Below are 17186 nucleotides of genomic sequence, written 5' to 3'. Positions count from 1 at the left end.
CCCTTTTTCTGATACTATCCCCTTTCCATTACTACTTCCCCTTTTTTTAATATCATATCAGTAAAATCAAATTATACATGTTCTCTTTATGTATGTCCATAAGAGAAATACAGTTCTCAAGAGTTCTTTTTACCTTTTCCTGCTTTTCTTGAGTCCTATATTTGGAGGTCAAATTTTTTGTTTATTTTTTCTTTTTTCATTAGAAACATGTGGAATTCACTTGTTTCATTAAATGTCCATCTTCTTCCCTGGAAGAAAATGCTTTGTGATCCTTATTGTGACTCCTTGGTATTTAAATTGGTTTTTTTTCTGACTGCTTGTAATATTTTTTCCTTAGTCTGGTAGTTCTGAAATTTAGCCATAATATTCCTTGGGGTTTTTATTTTAGAGTCTTTTTCAGAAGGTGTTCGATGAATTCTTTCTATGGCTTTTACCTTCTTATTCTATTACCTCTGGGCAGTTCTTTTTGTTGATTTCCTGTAAAAATACTGTCTAGGCTCTTTTTTTATCATAATATTCAGGAAGTCGAATGATCCTCAGATTATCTCTCCTTGATCTATTTTCCAGGTCTGTTGTTTTTCCAAGTAGATATTTAACATTTTTTTCTATTTTTTTCATTTTTAAAAAATTTTGCTTGACTGATTCTTGATGTCTCAATGAAGCATTCATTTCTGTTTGTTCAGTTCTGATTTTTAATAAGTTATTTTCTTCATTAGCTTTTTTATTTCTTTTTGTATATATCCAATTGAGTTTTTAAATGAGTTGTTTTGCTCTATGGATTTTTTTTTCCATTTCACTAATTTTTTTACTGAGTTATTTTCTTTTTCCAATTCACAAATCCTACATTCCTTGGAGTTCTTTATCTTCCAATTCATAAATTCTGTTTCTCTGAACTCCCTGAGAGTTCTTTACCTTTTCCAATTCACATTTCAGGAAGTTGTTTTCTTTTTCCACTTCATCAAATTTTTCTTTAAGTTAGTTATAAGCCTTTTTCTGTACTCTCTTGCATAGCTTCTCTTTTCTTTCCCAAATTTTCTTTTAGCTCTTTATAAAGATTTTTTTTATAATTTCTTCTAGAAAAGCGTTGTGTGATGGGGAGCAGGTTACATCCCCCTTTGGGGTTTTGTCTGGAGATTGTCTTCTAATAGTCTCCTCGGGGTTGAAAACCTGCTCTCTTTCTGTATAGAAGCTGTTAATGATTTGAGTTCTCTTCACTTTTTTACTCATTTTTTTAAAAGTCCTTGGGGTCTGCCTTCAGGGTAAGGAGGTACCAGCTTCCTCCAGAGAACAGGGACGAATAGATGGATAGTAGCTGTCCTGCAAACAAGCTACTAAGAGCAGCAAAGTTGCGAGTGCTCTGGGAAGAGTCCTGCACCAGAAGGGTTTCTGCCCTGGGAATAGTCTCATGGATCAGCACCTGCCCTGGGGCTAGCAGCTGAGCAGAGAAAGTGTCACTGCCCAGGCAGAATTCTATGGATTAGTGGCTGCCCTGGGCTAGTGGTTGAGCAGCATCCTGCTGTGAGTGGATTAGCAGCTGCCCTGGACAGAGCCCCTGGCTGTGCAGATTAGAGGCTGCCCCCTGCTGAGCACCCTGTCTTGTAGAAGTGTGGTTGCCCCATGCAAAAGCCCCATGCTGTAAAATGCAGCTGCACAGCTGTGCTGTGTTCTGTTCTGAGTCACTCACTTCCGGTGGCATGTGGGTGTAGCCAGATCCTGTTAGATTCTGGCATTTTTTTTTTTTTTGAGTATACTCTACCATTGCCCTTTTTGTAACTTCTCTGCTAATCTATTGCTTTGCAATCAAAGCAGAGCAGCCAACCTGTGGTAGAGATCACACCTGTCCCATCTCACTCAGTATGCTAGTCTCTGGTTCTATCTCTCTGCCCGTGCTAGCCTGCTTCCACCAATCAGGACAAACCTTTTCTGGCGATCTTCCAGATTATCTTTAGCTGGTAAATAAATTGTTGTACTTCCAACATTTGTGGATTTTACCAGTCAAGCACTATTTTTGAGACTGAATTTGGTAATTAGTAGTAAGTGTATGAGAAGAGCTTAGAATGTTGTGTGTGTCTTCTCCACCATCAGATTGTTAGATTTATTGACATATAATTGGGCAAAATATATCCTAATGATTAATTTAATTTCCTCTTCATGTTGTTTAATTAAGTTTATTGAGTCCCATATGTTTACTCTCATTTTTACCTTATTTATGCTTCTCTTGAGTCTTATTGAATATCAATTTTTTGCTTTAGCTTCATTCTTCTCCTCATGAAAGTTTTCTATCTTATTTAATGATTACTTTATCCTGGAAAGATTATGTTCAATTTTGCCAGATAGATGATTCTTAGTTGTAATCCTAGCTCCTTGGACTATCATGTTCCTTAATTTCCAATTCTTTAATGTCATAGCCCCTGAGTCCTGTGTAATCCTGACAGTGTTTCTTTCTGGCTTGCAATAACTTTTACCTTGATTTGAGGGTTTTTGAATTTGGCCATAATATTCCTGAGAGTTCAGGTGCTCCTTCTAAGTATGGCTTTCAGATATGCTGGTGATTCTTTATTATTTCTCCTGAATCCATTTTTCCAGGTCAGTTGTTCCAATGAAACATTTTACATTTTCCTTTATTTTTTCTTCTTTTGATTTTGTCTTAATTTTTCTTGATGCCTTATAGAGTCAGTATTAGCTCCCACTTGCCCAATTCTAATTTTTAAGAGATTATTTTCTTCAGTTAACTTTTGTACTTCTTTTTTAATTTGGTCAATTCTACTTTAAGAAGTGAATGTGAGGAATAAAAGATGGGGCTGGGAATTCTGTGAATAAATTTTGAACTAGAGGACATGGGGCTACAATTTGTATATAAATGGAGCTTCCACCTGATCCTAGGAACATAGGCTTTAGAACTGAAAGAAAAATTAATGGTCATAATTCCAATGTCTTTTCTTTACAGAGGAGGAAATAGAAGTGGAATGAAATTATATGAATGTCACAAGGCCACACAGACTAACACATATAATTTGTTGGGAAATAATTTGTTCACAGACTCCTTTGTCCACTGTCTATCAAAAAAGGTACAATGTTCAGCCATCCTCCCCCACCCCCGACTCTATCTTATATCATAGCTTACAACTAGTCAACCGACAAGAATTTACTAATAAGTGAGAGAGAGAGTATTTAAAGTTAAAACCAAAATGGTGAGTTTGAGTGACTGGGAGAGTGAGACTATCTTCCATAATAATAGGGAAGTTTAGAAGAGGGGAAGGTTTGAGGGTGAGAAAGAACAGGAGATAATGAGTTCTATTTTGGGCACATTGAATTTAAGATGTCTGTGGGACTGAAGGAAAGTTATATGGAATATCCACTCCCTATGGAAATATTTCATGCCTTAGAAAATTAATCCTATAAGTGTCAGAGAATCTGCTGAGAAATTTAGGGTGAGGTGGGTAAACTACAGAACTTTCTTAGAGAATATATGGCTCTCCCACAATTTTGGCATTTTGATTTGGGATTTGACTTCTACGCAGGACCTCTGACTCCAACTAATTCAAGTTTGAGCTGTATGAAGGGAATCAAGGAGATCTAGGAGCCTTCCTTGGCTATTTGGAGGGAGCATTATGGGAAGGTGCTCACATAATAGGAGACTTGGAACAGGATCCAGAAGCCATGCCCAAACTGCTCTCTACTGATACTTCAGATATTTTTTTTGTTCTATTTCTTCCAGTTGAAAAGATAGTATTATTATGTACCAAAAAAGGTACAATGTACTGCCACTCCTTCACTCCCATGACATCAACTCTGGATTCATTTGACAGCAGAACTCTTCCCAGGTCCAAGTTGACTGTGTGATTCTTTCATCTCCAAGGAGATCTGCTGTTAACAGAATTCTGAAAAGCTGCTGAGAAGCTTGTGGGCTGGGCTTGAATTGGGCTTTTGGGAAAGCATCTAGAAAATGTTCTTTAAGAATATATAACCCTCTTGTCAATATCCATTTTGGAGATCTGGAACTCAGTCCCCATAAGGAAAAATGGCCCTTTCTTGGGCATCCAGTCCTGTCACAGTCTCCTCTACTGTGCAGTTGAGAACAAGGGGGTGAGGGTGACCTAACTTTCCTCAGTTGAAAGGTCTTCAGCTGGAGGGCAAGCCTCAAATTTCCTTCCTCTCTCCATACTAACTTCAGGGAGCTGTCCTGGGAAGAATTTAACAACTCCTTCCATAACCCAATCTTAAGATTCTTTTTCTCCAAAGGACCAATCACTGAGACAGTTCCTGCCTCTTTGAATTGTAGCATGTTCTCTCTGCTTGGGACCCTCTGCCTCATTTTAGGAGCTACTCTCTTTCTGGTCCTCATCCTCCTAGGGATTCAGATTCACTGAGGGAGAATTCTGCAACAAGGTGAATCACACGGGATAAGGTATGTATGAGTGAAGGGAGGAAACAACAGGGATAAGGATTTTGGACAAGAGCAAATTAGGTAACTTTAGGATTGGATATGATCTGGTTTTCAAGCCCCAAATGGCTCCAATTGTCATTAATCCAGGAGAAATTAAACTGTGAGCACAGAGCCTATACTAGGTATGAGATTCTAACCAAGGTTACATTGTATAGTGCTGAGCAGTGACCTGAATGTGAACAGAAAGTAGATTGAGGAAAATACCTGAGACAAAAATATATCAGGTGATGGGCTTAGGTGCAGAGTCTGATCCATAGCCATTTGTCTCAGTTTTGTTCAACTATGAGGATTCTCTTTATGAAACCAAGAGATTGATTACCACCTGACAGGAAACAAGGAAGATCGTCTGAGCAGTCCAGGTAGGTATATCTATTGCCCATCCTTCTTGTTTGGATACTCTGGATATGACCTTTGGTTAGTATCAGAATCTATGGCATCTTCAGAAATCTTTACCTATACCTATCTGTTTTGACTCCTCACTCCAACATTTTTGTTTTCATTTCCCATTTTCTACATTGACAGGAAGGTCTACAGTCCAATTCTGAGCACTGAGCTTCATCTCCAGATGGAAAATGCCCAGAGCTCTTTTTTTTTTTGGTTCTGATGTTTTTTTTTAATATTTTTATTTTCCTCAGTTACATTCAAAACATGTTTTACATTTATTTAAAAATGTTGAGTTCCAGATTCTTTCCCTCATTCCCATTCTCAGTCCCCATTAAGAAAGAACATGTAAAGTTATGCAGAACATTTCCATGAAAGTCATGTTGTAAAAGAAAACATAGGTCCCTCTCCCAAAGGGAAAAAGAGATAGACATAGACATAGACAAACAGACAGAGACAGACAGACACACACACACACACACACACAGAGAGAGAGAGAGAGAGAGAGAGAGAGAGAGAGAGAGAGAGAGAGAGAGAGAGAATATGTTTCAATCTGTATTAGTCACAATCAGTTCTTTCTCTGATTATGGATAAGATTTTAGTCACTTGTCCTTCAGAGTAGATGTGAATCATTGTATTGCTGAGAATAGCAAAGCCATTCACAACTGATCATCCCACATCATTACTTTCACTTTGTACACAATACACTTCACTTTGCTTGAGTTCATGAAGGACTTTCCAAATCTTTCTGAAACCATCCTGCTCATTAGTTTGCATAGAACAATAAAATTCCATCATAATCACATACCATAATTTATTCAGCCATTCCCTAATTGGTGGGCATCCCTTAGTTTCCAATTTTTTGCCTTCAGAAGAGATCTTATATTAATATTTTTGTATATATAAGTCCTTTTCCTTTAAAAAAATCTCTTTTGGGATTCATGCTTAATAGTAGTATAATTAGGCTAATTTTGTAGCTCTTTGGGAAAAATTCATATCTTTTGATCATTTATCAATTGGGGCATGGTTCTTTTTTTTTTTTTTTTTATAAATTTGACTAAGTTCCCTCTATGTTTGAAAAATGATGTCTTATCAGAAAAGGTTCTCATGTTCTTTTGTCAGTTTCCCACCAATTATAGTGCCTGTAAGTTCAGGATAGGGCCCTCATCATTTCAGGTCAAAAGATACAATGATTTCATTTCTGTAAGAGGATAGCCAACTCAATAGAACTGATTAACACCATTATACAATTTCTTTTAGATTCAGCTTTCTTGTTGCAAACAGAATTGGAGCAAAAAGGCTTAATTATCAATAAAAGATAATAACATGAAGCTGTGAATGACACTGTTTCATATTCTTAGACTTTCCCAATCACATTAATTGTACCAATCCTCATAAGCAGAGCCACCTTCCTCTCTGGCCAGCCCAGGCTGCTCACTCACTAATAAAATTTTAATTTTTCACATTTCCCCCCTACCCTCAGTAGCACCCATTTATTGGAAAAACAATACCCATGACATGCTGAGATTTTTAGGACATAACTTATTTTATGTTAATAATATCTTGTCAATCAAGTTCTTCACTATTCAAATATGAAGACTTCCAAGAAGGTAGTATAAAGTTTTTCTCACTTTTGTGAGGTCTTTTAGTCTCACCAGAAATATAATAATATGCCAGTGTTATTAACTAGTTTTCTTCCTTCCTCCTCCAGACATAGAGATCTCATGTTCCCTCTCAGATGGATAGAAGACTTTGAATTCAGGATCGTAGTTCTTTTCAATCCTTTTTACTATCTTCCATAAAAGCTTCTTGATTCAAAGATCAATCCATCCAATTTGCATCCTAACTCAGGTCTCTGCTTCAACATTATACTCTGTCCTAGCTGGTGAGAGAAATGATTATTAATAACCAACTCTAGGGGAGACCCAGGCTTTCTCCCTGTCCTATTTCCTTTGAACCTCAGTCTTTGAAAAACTTTATTGACCTCTGCTAAAAATTTACCCCACCTACACCATCTCATTTGGTTGAATTCCTACTAATTGTATTATACTCAGTTTTAATAAGGATAAAATTTTTTTTATTAAATTGCCCAAGGTTCAGAATGATTTGCAAGTAAATGATGTAATCAAAGTCATATCCTTCATCCCCTCATTAAAATACATTACACATTATAATATTCATTTTCTTTCACTACTTGTTAATCAATCAGAATCAAATGCCATCCTCAGGAACACCCCTCTTTCCAAGAGCATATAAGTGTCATCATCCCTTTTGTTAATACTATGCTAGCATTATTAATAAAATAATTTATTTTTTCTTCTTCAATTTTTTAATGTCATACTGATCATAATCTAGATTGAAAATATTTCTATAAAGATAACTTATCCCACAGGCCCTATCCCTTCCCTCCAATTTCCATATTGTACTTTATTCAAAAGCTTTGTGAGATAGGATCCACTCATAAATGTTATTCTTTCAATAAGCATATCTAAAGCACCTATTATATGCTCCTAGGTGCATATGCTGCCCTGTCAATGATATAGAATAAGTCTGATGAGGTACTTTCTTCTTATGTGAAATATCATAGTATATGTGTCATGTATGTCTAATAGTCCTTGAGAGTAGTTGTCATTGTGCTGATGAGGAGAGGCCTTGTGAATCCTTTTATCTGGCCCCCACACTCACAAGGGGCAAAACCACAGTTTTCCCTGTTTCTTCCTCTTCCCTACTTCCTCCCTATTAATCTTGACTTTATCTCTATGCAGAGATGCCTCTGCCCCTGGGGGAACCTTCTTTCCCCAAACACAGCAGGGAGGAATATGGGAAGGGCAAAGGCCTGAGTTGGTAGCTCACTGTTATTTTTCAGTCATTTCTGTCATGTCCAATGCTTCATAACCCCATTTGGATTTTTTTGGGGTAAAGATACAGAATGGTTTGCCATTTCCTTCTCCAGTCTATATTACAGATGAGTAAACTAAGTCAAATAAGATAAAGTGACTTGCCCAGGGTCATACAACTAATATGTGTCAGAGATCTTATATGAATTTGAGTTTCTTGACTCCAGGCCTGACACTGTCATTTAGTTGTCCCAAGTGGCATCTAACATGTTGATATAATAGGACTCTGTGGTCCCTTGATCTTTGTGGGGGGTAGGCCTGGGTTAGAAAACTCTGAATCTCCTGACAACCCCTCCTTGCCCTTTTCACCATTATGGACCTGGAAATTAGTCCCTCAATTCATCCAGAGATCACTCCCTAGCTCTGGGACTTAGAAAGCTAAATAAAATTGAACCCCAGTCTTTGCTACCTTCTAATCAGAGGCCCACTGAGACTACTCAGTGTCAATAAACCCATTTTTGCCAGAACCTCACTTGGAGATTGGGACTGTAAATTCTTTCGCAAATCCTGTGATACCAGCCTGGAGACCCTCAAATGCTGTTAGGGTGTCTCACCCTCAATAATGCCATCTCTAATTCCTCCTATCTCTCAAGCTCATAATTTAGTTTATCTACTATTGAATCTAATTCCACATTTTTCTCTCTCCCTCAAGTTTAAAACATGAATCAATATATACCTTGTCTAGAGCTCTAACCACCATGCACAAAAGCTATTCTGGTGAATATAAAATCTTTGATTGCTTTTCTTGGCATTTTATTTCAACTTCTTTCCCTCTACTGCTTTCCAGTACAATGGTTGACATTCTTTCATAGAAAAACAACAGAAAGCAAAACAAAATCTTAAGAAGTAGGGCACAAATATGGAGATTAGAAGTACTACACCAGAGTGGAGGAATGGTGTGTGATAATAAAGATGCTTTGGTAGCCTGTAAGCAGCTAGGATGTGGAACTGCTGTGGAATGTGGGAATTGGATGAGGGTTTAGTTTCCACAGAGTTATGAATCAGAAAAATGAAATTGAACCCTAAGAAATGAAGATTGGGCAAAGGAGGAAACAAAACTAATGGAGGGAAAATATAATCAGAGGTGGGAACTTAGAATAAAAAACGTGTTGTAAAATGCAATTAGAGATGAAGATTCACTCACAAGTGGAAGGGAAAATGTAATTAAGGACTTACACTTACATGGGAAAAAAGATGTCATGCTATAATTGGGATTAGAGACTCACATGGGAGAAGTAGATACTCCAGATAGGCTGTAACCTTTGTAGTATTCAGTCAATAGGGAGTCTGGGGAAGCACTGAACTATGTCCAAATAAGGTGAACACCAAAGGGAAGATGTACTTAATGATAGGGATAGAGAGAATAGGAGCTCTGGATGGGCTGTAACTTCTGTAGTACCCAGATAAGGAGGGGAAATGGGGAGGGACTTGTATTTCCAGACATAGAGTAAAAGACTGCATTTATAAGTCTGCCTATTCTGTAGGCCACCTGTTGCTACAGTTGGACTTTTAACTTCTTGCCTCCTAAAACCAATGGAATTATTTCTCACAGGAGGCCCATGGGAATGTGTACTTTGGGGAAGGCTCAGGACCCATCTGGCTCAGTGAGATTGTTTGTAATGCCCAAAAATTGAGTCAGAGGAAGCTAAAGACTTTATAAGACACCAAGAAATAATAAAATTAAGTCAAAAGAATGAAAAAATAGAAGAAAATGTGAAACATCTCTTTAGAAAAAACACTACAAAAGAAAGCCATATTAATTTTTCTATATTCTATTGTATTTTCATTTTTTGTTAAATATCTCCCACGTATATAGAATAGTTATTTCACAATGTTTTTTTTAAAGAAAAACAACTAATCTGGAGAGCAAATCAAAAAGAAATCATATAAGAATAGTCAGAGTATTGGAAAATTATGATTAAGAAAGGATCTTGATACAATATTATATTACATGAAATTATGAAGAAAAACTACTCTGAAGTTATAACAAGAACGCAAAGCACTGATCACGACCTAAAAAAGATGCCAGAAGAAAAACATACAGGAATATCATAGCCAAGATTCAAAGTTCCCAGGTTAAGGATAAAATATTGCGAACAACAAGAAAAAAAAAAAAAAACAATTTAAATACCATGGAATTATAATATGGATTGCACAAGACCTAACAACTATTCTATTGAAGGACTCTATGGTCCTTCTTGGAATATTATAGTTCATAGAGTAAAAGTGATGTGATTGCACCAAATGATGAATTTGGGATTTAGGTGTCAGATGATGAGATTGAGATCCAGTGATGTTGATGTAGGTATCAAGTGTTGGGGGTCAATCATGTGAAGAATTCACAAAAAATTCATTTTTGATAAAAGATAGCTTTATTTAGGAGAAGTGGTTACACACAAAATGAAGAAATACAATAAACACCAGGAATGGTAAATATGAAATGGAGTTGAGAGAGCATATAGCAATTAAAAATGGAAAAGATAACTTTTCTAATGGAACTCATAATTAACTAGGAGAAATGGAACACCCCATGAGGCTGGAGTATGGTTAAATCCATAGAAGAGTTTAGTACCTAAAAGAGTTAGCTAAAAGGAGAATGGCAATGAAAAATGAAATGTGGCCCATCTCAAAATCCATAAAATGGACATCTTCAGAAATTTCTCCCCAACTCTGCCAGTTAGACTTCCAACATATTAGCTTCCTACAACCCCTCTCTGCACTAGTAGATTGGTCCAGCAGCTCCTTTCTTGGAGTCTCTCTTAGCTTTGTTTATAGAGGAGAAAAGCACAAAGCTCAAATTATCTGGGTTTAAATGGGGAACACAAAGAGAAAGAAAGAAGTTTCTTTTTCATTCTGTGAATGATCCTAGTGACTATTGTACTGTTCCAGAAGCACACCAAGGTCAGGACATATTCTCCTTATATTAATATTCAGTGATTCCATGCTTTTTCTTAATTTTGCTGAGAGATTGACTGAGGAGAAAAAATTCATGTAATTCATACTAAGAATAAAATGACCAAGGAAAAAGAAACGAAGTTTTAAAATCCATAATAGCAGATTTTTCTGGCAGGACTTTAGGTAATGGTATAGAAAATCAATTTCTTTGGGCTAAGAAATAAACTCAGGAGACCAAGTTCAGAGATTTCTTAGGAAGCAAAACTTTAAAGCAAAAAACTTGAATTTTTCTAAAAACTAATTCCATTAATCCGTAATTGACTTTTCCTTTCTTCCAAGAACATTTTCATCTACATGAACAATACTCAGCAGTCCCTGGAGGAGCAGCCTCTCCCAACTACTGCTGGACTCAAAACTACCATGTTTCATACACCCCTTTTTCTAAACTCTATGTAAAATGGTACTTTTTTGGTATCAATCAATAAGTATTCAATAAGAGTATTTATGTACCTATGCTAGATGCCTGGTACACAAGTACAAAGAATGAAAAAAATCCCTATTGATAAGGAACTTGTGTTTTAATTGGGGAGATAAGTATTCATACCTGTGTGTATATGTATATACATGTGTACATATGTACACATATGTGATCTATTTATACACATATACACACATGAATATGAAAATAAAGTGTGTATATATACAATTTCAGGAAGATCATCAGAGAGAGGAGAATGACATGAAAAGAGCAAAGATTTGAGATAGGAAGATCAACCAGAAAGCTATGGCTGTAGTCTAGATATGAAATGATGAGTGAGGTAGCTGATGTAGCACCAAATGTTATTTAGGGGCTGAGAACAGATTTGGGTTGGGGTAGGCTGTGGGCAACAGTCATATCAATGGATTATACTTATTGGTAGAGTTAAAGAATCATTCATAAAACTAAAGGATGGCTCTTCAAATCCCCACAAGGCTTATAGACCTCCAAAGCTAGAGGAGATAATTTCCTTACTGTATACCTGTGATTTACTGACCCATACATCCCATATTCTCAGACTACATATTTCTAGAATTCTGAAAAGTAAAGAAAGACTGGGAGTGATTGTCTAATTCAGGGGGGGGGAAACTTAGACGAAGGAAGAGGAAGAAAAATTATGCTATACAAATGGTAATACTGTTGTACAGAGAGCAGAATTTCACATAGAGAATGAATTCTTGATGGCATTTCATGGAATTTCACATTTCAAAAGTTAGAACAGAACTAGGTATTTGTTATTTCTACTCCATACAATAATTTTTTTTCCTTTTCAGAGGACAAATAGACTCTACTCAAATACTTTAAGTATCAAGGAACTTGCTACCTAACAACATCTCACATCTTAGTTATGAAAGGTTTCCAATTTTTAAACAAAAGCTCCAAATTATTAATAATATATATTATATAATTATATATAGTATTATTTGTTATACTTTTATATATAACATATATAACACAGAGACATACACACACATATATATATAATCTGTGTTAATGACATTATATATATATACATATACATATATATATATATTTAATCTGGGATTTCTTCTCACAGTCATAAAAAGTATGAAGATGATAAAAGTAAAGAAATAGAGTTGGGAGATAAGCACCCAATAAACACACAAATAAGCTGTTGATGATTTGAATTGATCCAACTGGGCTGAAAACAAGCCCAGTTATTATACAAGGAAAGTGATTAAACTGTTCATACCCTTTGACTCATTTACAAATCACATATGCCCTAAGGAGTTCAAAGACTCATCTCGGGACCTTGTAAAGAACCCTGCCTTTAGAGCCTGGGTTCTAATGCTTACTTAGTCTTCCAGTCTATAAAATGAGGGAAGTAGAATAAAAAGTCTTGGAGTTCTTTTCAAGCTCTAAATCTGTGATTCCATGATAGGGGGGAAAAAAAAAAAAAAAAAAAAAAAAAAAAAAAAAAAAGGTCCTATGTATGCTAAACTGCTGAGTGAAGCATTTTATAATAATAATGACTAAAAAAAATCCCAAAAATTCCAACGAATACTTAACCATTGTACAGGGGTTGAACAAAAATATCTATCTGAATGAAATGGATTTTTTTCATGGAAATGACAACTATGAGAAGCTTAGAGAAACTATAGAATATTCATATAAGCTGATGAAGAACAATGTAAGCAGAACCAATGGAACAATATACACAATCATAATATTTTTTTCAAAACTAAAAGAGAACTCTCATTGATAATTAAAATGATCAGGGTTAGAGTCAAGATGATGGAATATCAGGAAAAAATGTACCAGAGCTCTTATTCACTAAACTCCTCTCAATAGATCTAGAAATTGCACTAGAATAAATCCTGATAGGGAAATTCAGAAAAAAAAAATTACACTGAGCCCTTTATCTGGCTAAAGTCTGTATAAGGAGACATTTGGAGAGGTTTGAAGACACTGACTGAGTTGGGGCAGGAATATTTCCATCTACATACTCCAAGCCCCAGGGACAGGTTGCACACCAAAGCAAAAAGAGGTTCCAGATAAATCCCAGATCACTCGACATACTGGGGCACTACAATGTGGATGTATGCTCTCAACTGGCAGCTTAGTTACTGCTGTCCAATTTAGTCACGGATCTAGAGAAGGCTGTGCTCCAAGGGGATAGTTTCAAGAAACCTAGACTTGTACAAACTGATGCAAAATGAAGTGAACAGAAACAGAAAAAATTATACTCTTATAGCATATGGTAAAGGCAAACAACTTTGAAAGAATTCAGAACTCTAATCAGTGTAATGGCCAAGAATTTCAGAATACTTAATGTGGATATCAGAGGACATAGAGTTAAAAGGATTAATAATGTAGTCCTCAGGACTTCTAGTTTTTCCTGGCTGCTCAGCTATATGTGACTTCAATAAGACTGGACTACTGCAGAAATAATTAATACCCTTTCCCTGAAATTGAGGAAGTACAAAGCTCCAAAAATCCAGAACAGTAGATGACTATAAAGGACCAAAAGAGTTCATAGTAACAAAACACTGGCAAGATGGCAGCAGAAAGCAGTGTGGCCCAGAGAAAACCCATCAGAGGACCTCAGTTCAACAGACGAAGTAGTTCCCCTGATGTTATCATTGTAGAAGAGCTGCACCTAATCATAAAAGGAAGAACTTTGGCAGTTGTGCAGTATGCAAAGTGTGAGTTTTCCCTGGGTATGGGTCCCAGGCCATGGGATTTCCTGGATATATCCTCTTCCTCTACTATTGGTGCAGCAATTTGTAAAGTAAGCTAGGTGATACAATGACTAGAGTACCAGTCCTAGAGTCAGGAAGATCTGAGTTCAAATCTGGCCCAGACATTTATAAGTAGTGTGACCCTGTGGGAGTCACTTAACTGCTATTTGCCTCAGTTCCTGATTTGTAAAATGGGGACACATTGGAGAAGGAAATGGCAAATTGTGCAAATATATTTGTGAATAAAATGCCATTTGTCCTGTAGACAAATGAAAGGGGTCCCATAGAGTTGGACATGACTGAACAACTCAACAAAATCCTACGTGGTTGGGGAGATCTTTCTTGTCATTTATAATGTTTTGTTGAATAATGAAATATCTTTTGGTTGGACAACTGTATCTTGTGATGATTGTAGTTTTAAAAAAAATTGTAGAGTCTCAAGAACTATGGAATGGAATGGATGCTGACCAACAAAGTGCCTCAAATCTGACATAATTTTCAGTGTGTCTATATGTGAGTATGAGTAACTCAATACTACACAAAGAAACTCCTTCACATAATAATGTTGATACTTGAAGGAAAGAAGAAATATTAGCTACTCTAATTCTGTAAAGCATAATTACAACCTTTCTCTAAATGGTCAAAGATAGTTATTATAGTGATGAGGTTTAGGTTTTGGGGTTCTGGCAAACAAAATATGAAGTTTTAGGAACCCCCCTTCTGGTGGCACAATTGAATAGGATTGGAATTCTCTAGCTTAGGGCTGAACTAACCCCACCCACCTAGATAACAGAATGAAGGTGTTTATCTTATTTCCCTCAGGTGGGGTCCAAAGAGACTCTCTCCTTCTTGGAGTTTTAGAGAGTTTCGGGGTCCCTTCCTCAATAATGATGAGGCAAACGTGGGGCAAGGACTTTTGCTTATCCTGACAAGGACTTATTCTGAGCCCTTCAGAGGAGCTAGCCGGGACCTTCACATTTTGGGGCCCGAACAGGGCCCACGTTGGGCGCCAAAATGTAAAGTTCTGTTGTCTCCAGAAACTGCCAATCGCTCTCTGGGAGGAGATCTGCTGTTTCAACTCAATCTCCTGGCCAGACTCTTCTTCCTGTAGAGAGCCGTCCCAGCTCTGACCTAGAGTAGACTCACTTCTCTGGGCCCAATGTTGTCTCCTTTATCCTCCCAGAGAAGGGACGTGTGAGAACTCAAGGGCTTGTGGGAAAATTACTTCAACCAATGAACTTGCTCCTTTTAAAGGTTGTGTAAACTCTTTTTCAGATGTAAACTCCTCCTCAGAAATTCAAAGGGGTAAACTCCCCTTAAAGGCCTGAACCAAAGGTGTGAACTAAAGAATTGTTAAGTACAGACTTAGCACTTAGTAAGAACCTAACATCTTCATGAAAATGCATGCTTCTGGTAAGAAAATTTTAATATTTTTGAAGCTGAATAACTCTGATGAATAACATAACATAACCAATTGTCATTGGGCAGTTCTCCCAACAGCCAATTCTGTGTGTGGATGATGTCATAAAGCACTTTTTCTGATTGGTCTCTATGGTAGCAGGAGTGTACACAGTAAACTCTTCATATTCTTGACGAGAGTGTTGGGATAGGTGGTGTGAACTTTGCTGTTCATAGTATTTTGTAGCTTCAGTTGAGAAAGTGTGATTTTATTGCACTTTCCAGTGCTGACTTTGGAAAGTGAGGTAGGTGTTGATCTCACTCATATACCATTGACACACTATAGGCATTTCAAACTCAGTATCTCTAAAACTGAACTAACTACCAATCCCCTCTTGAAGTTTCCTCTATTCTTGGTTTCCCTTTTCTTTTAGAGGGCACCACCACTCTCTTAGTCACCCAAGCTCACTATATGCCCATCATCTCCTTTCTCACCCTGCCTATATGCAATCAAATATGAAAGTGTTAGCTTTTACCATCCAAAATCTGTCCACAGCTTTTGTTTAATATTGTCCTATGTTGTCACATATTATCTTAGTTGCATTGCAAAGGTAATATTTAGTTCTCTTTCCAGAAATTAATTTTGAATTTTTCTTAGGTGCTAATTTTACTCATTAGCATCGATAGAGTAGATTAATCTTATACTCAATATTTCTCATATTTCTCTTTTCAGATACTCTAATATTTCTAACTTGCCTTTTACTTTTTTGTACATTGCCTCTCTCACAGTCTCCCATTATCACAACCAATAACTATCATTGGACATATCATTCTTTCTACATCTAACCAAATGCTGAAAACTATCAAATGTTTGCCATCTGCACTTATTCTATCTACCCTGTGATTTTTTACTCCTTTACTGTGATTACCCAAGTACAGGCCTCATTCAAGTTCATCATGAGCTATTCCATTAGCTGCCTGAGTAGTCTCCTGCCACGAGTCTTACCCCACTCAGATGCATCTTTCCCTCAGCTGGATTCAAAATCATTTTGGAAAGTGCAGGTGTCAGATCATCTAGCCCTCAATCAACTCTATTGACTTCCTAATATGTTGAAGACTGACAACAAATCCATGTTTGGAATTTAAAGTTCTTTATAATTTGGTTCTCTATAATCATATTGTTCAACAATCACACAGATAAACACACCACTTTCCAGTCATTGTTACACTAAGATAAAATATTTAGAGGTATAAAAATCCTTGGAGGATAATGTAGTACAACCCCTTGTTTTAAATTTTAGCAGACAGAGCCCCAGGAAATTTAAATTACTTGCCCAAGGACTTAAAGGTAAGAAGAACAACAGATGAATCTGGTCCTTGGTTTTGGGTATTAGAATAAGAAAAAAAAAAACTAGTATGTTTTGATCTTCATTTAGATTCCACATTTCTTTCTCTTGTTTTAGATAGTTGTATTGCGGAGAAGAGCTAATTCTATCAAAGCTGATAACTGCAAAATGTTGCTGTTACAGTGTACAATATTCTCTTCTTCGGTGCTGGACTACGCTCTCCTTTCACCCAAAAGAGACAGATCGACCTTTCCTGACGTCCTTCCAAGCTTTGATATACAGAAAAATTCTTTCATTCTTGTCTCTTTCTGGGTTCTGCTGTTATTCCTGACTTGACTCAAAGGCTTGATTTCATCTTGATTCTAAGGGAAACCAAGGAGAACTCAGACAATTTCCTGGCTTCTCTACTTCAACATGGCTTTGCCTCTTCCCCATTATCTTTTAACAGACATTTGTTGCCCAAGTATACGCTTAAGTATTCTTGGTCAGTTGCAATATGGATTGAGCAGACTTTTGTGGATTGCTCAGAGTAACTGTGATTTATAGTACTGAACAAGTAGTATGTTAGGTATTTTAAGGAAA

At 36.7% G+C, this 17186-nt stretch overlaps 1 protein-coding gene across 1 annotated transcript in view; it reads left to right on the top strand.

The window, feature by feature from the left end:
- The first annotated feature begins 15471 nt into the window (after window positions 1-15471).
- The window catches only part of LOC141559512 (uncharacterized), a 33502-nt gene continuing 31787 nt past the window's right edge, over window positions 15472-17186 (top strand). Inside the window, exon 1 of the mRNA XM_074297366.1 lies at window positions 15472-15563. The gene's annotated coding sequence lies outside the window, so the exon portion shown is untranslated. The remainder of the gene's footprint in view (window positions 15564-17186) is intronic.

This window comes from Sminthopsis crassicaudata, chromosome 3, assembly GCF_048593235.1.
Source record: "Sminthopsis crassicaudata isolate SCR6 chromosome 3, ASM4859323v1, whole genome shotgun sequence".
NCBI classification, from domain to species: domain Eukaryota; kingdom Metazoa; phylum Chordata; class Mammalia; order Dasyuromorphia; family Dasyuridae; genus Sminthopsis; species Sminthopsis crassicaudata.
The sequence above is the reverse complement of the archived record's forward strand: the minus strand, read 5'-3'. Positions and strand labels throughout refer to the sequence as shown.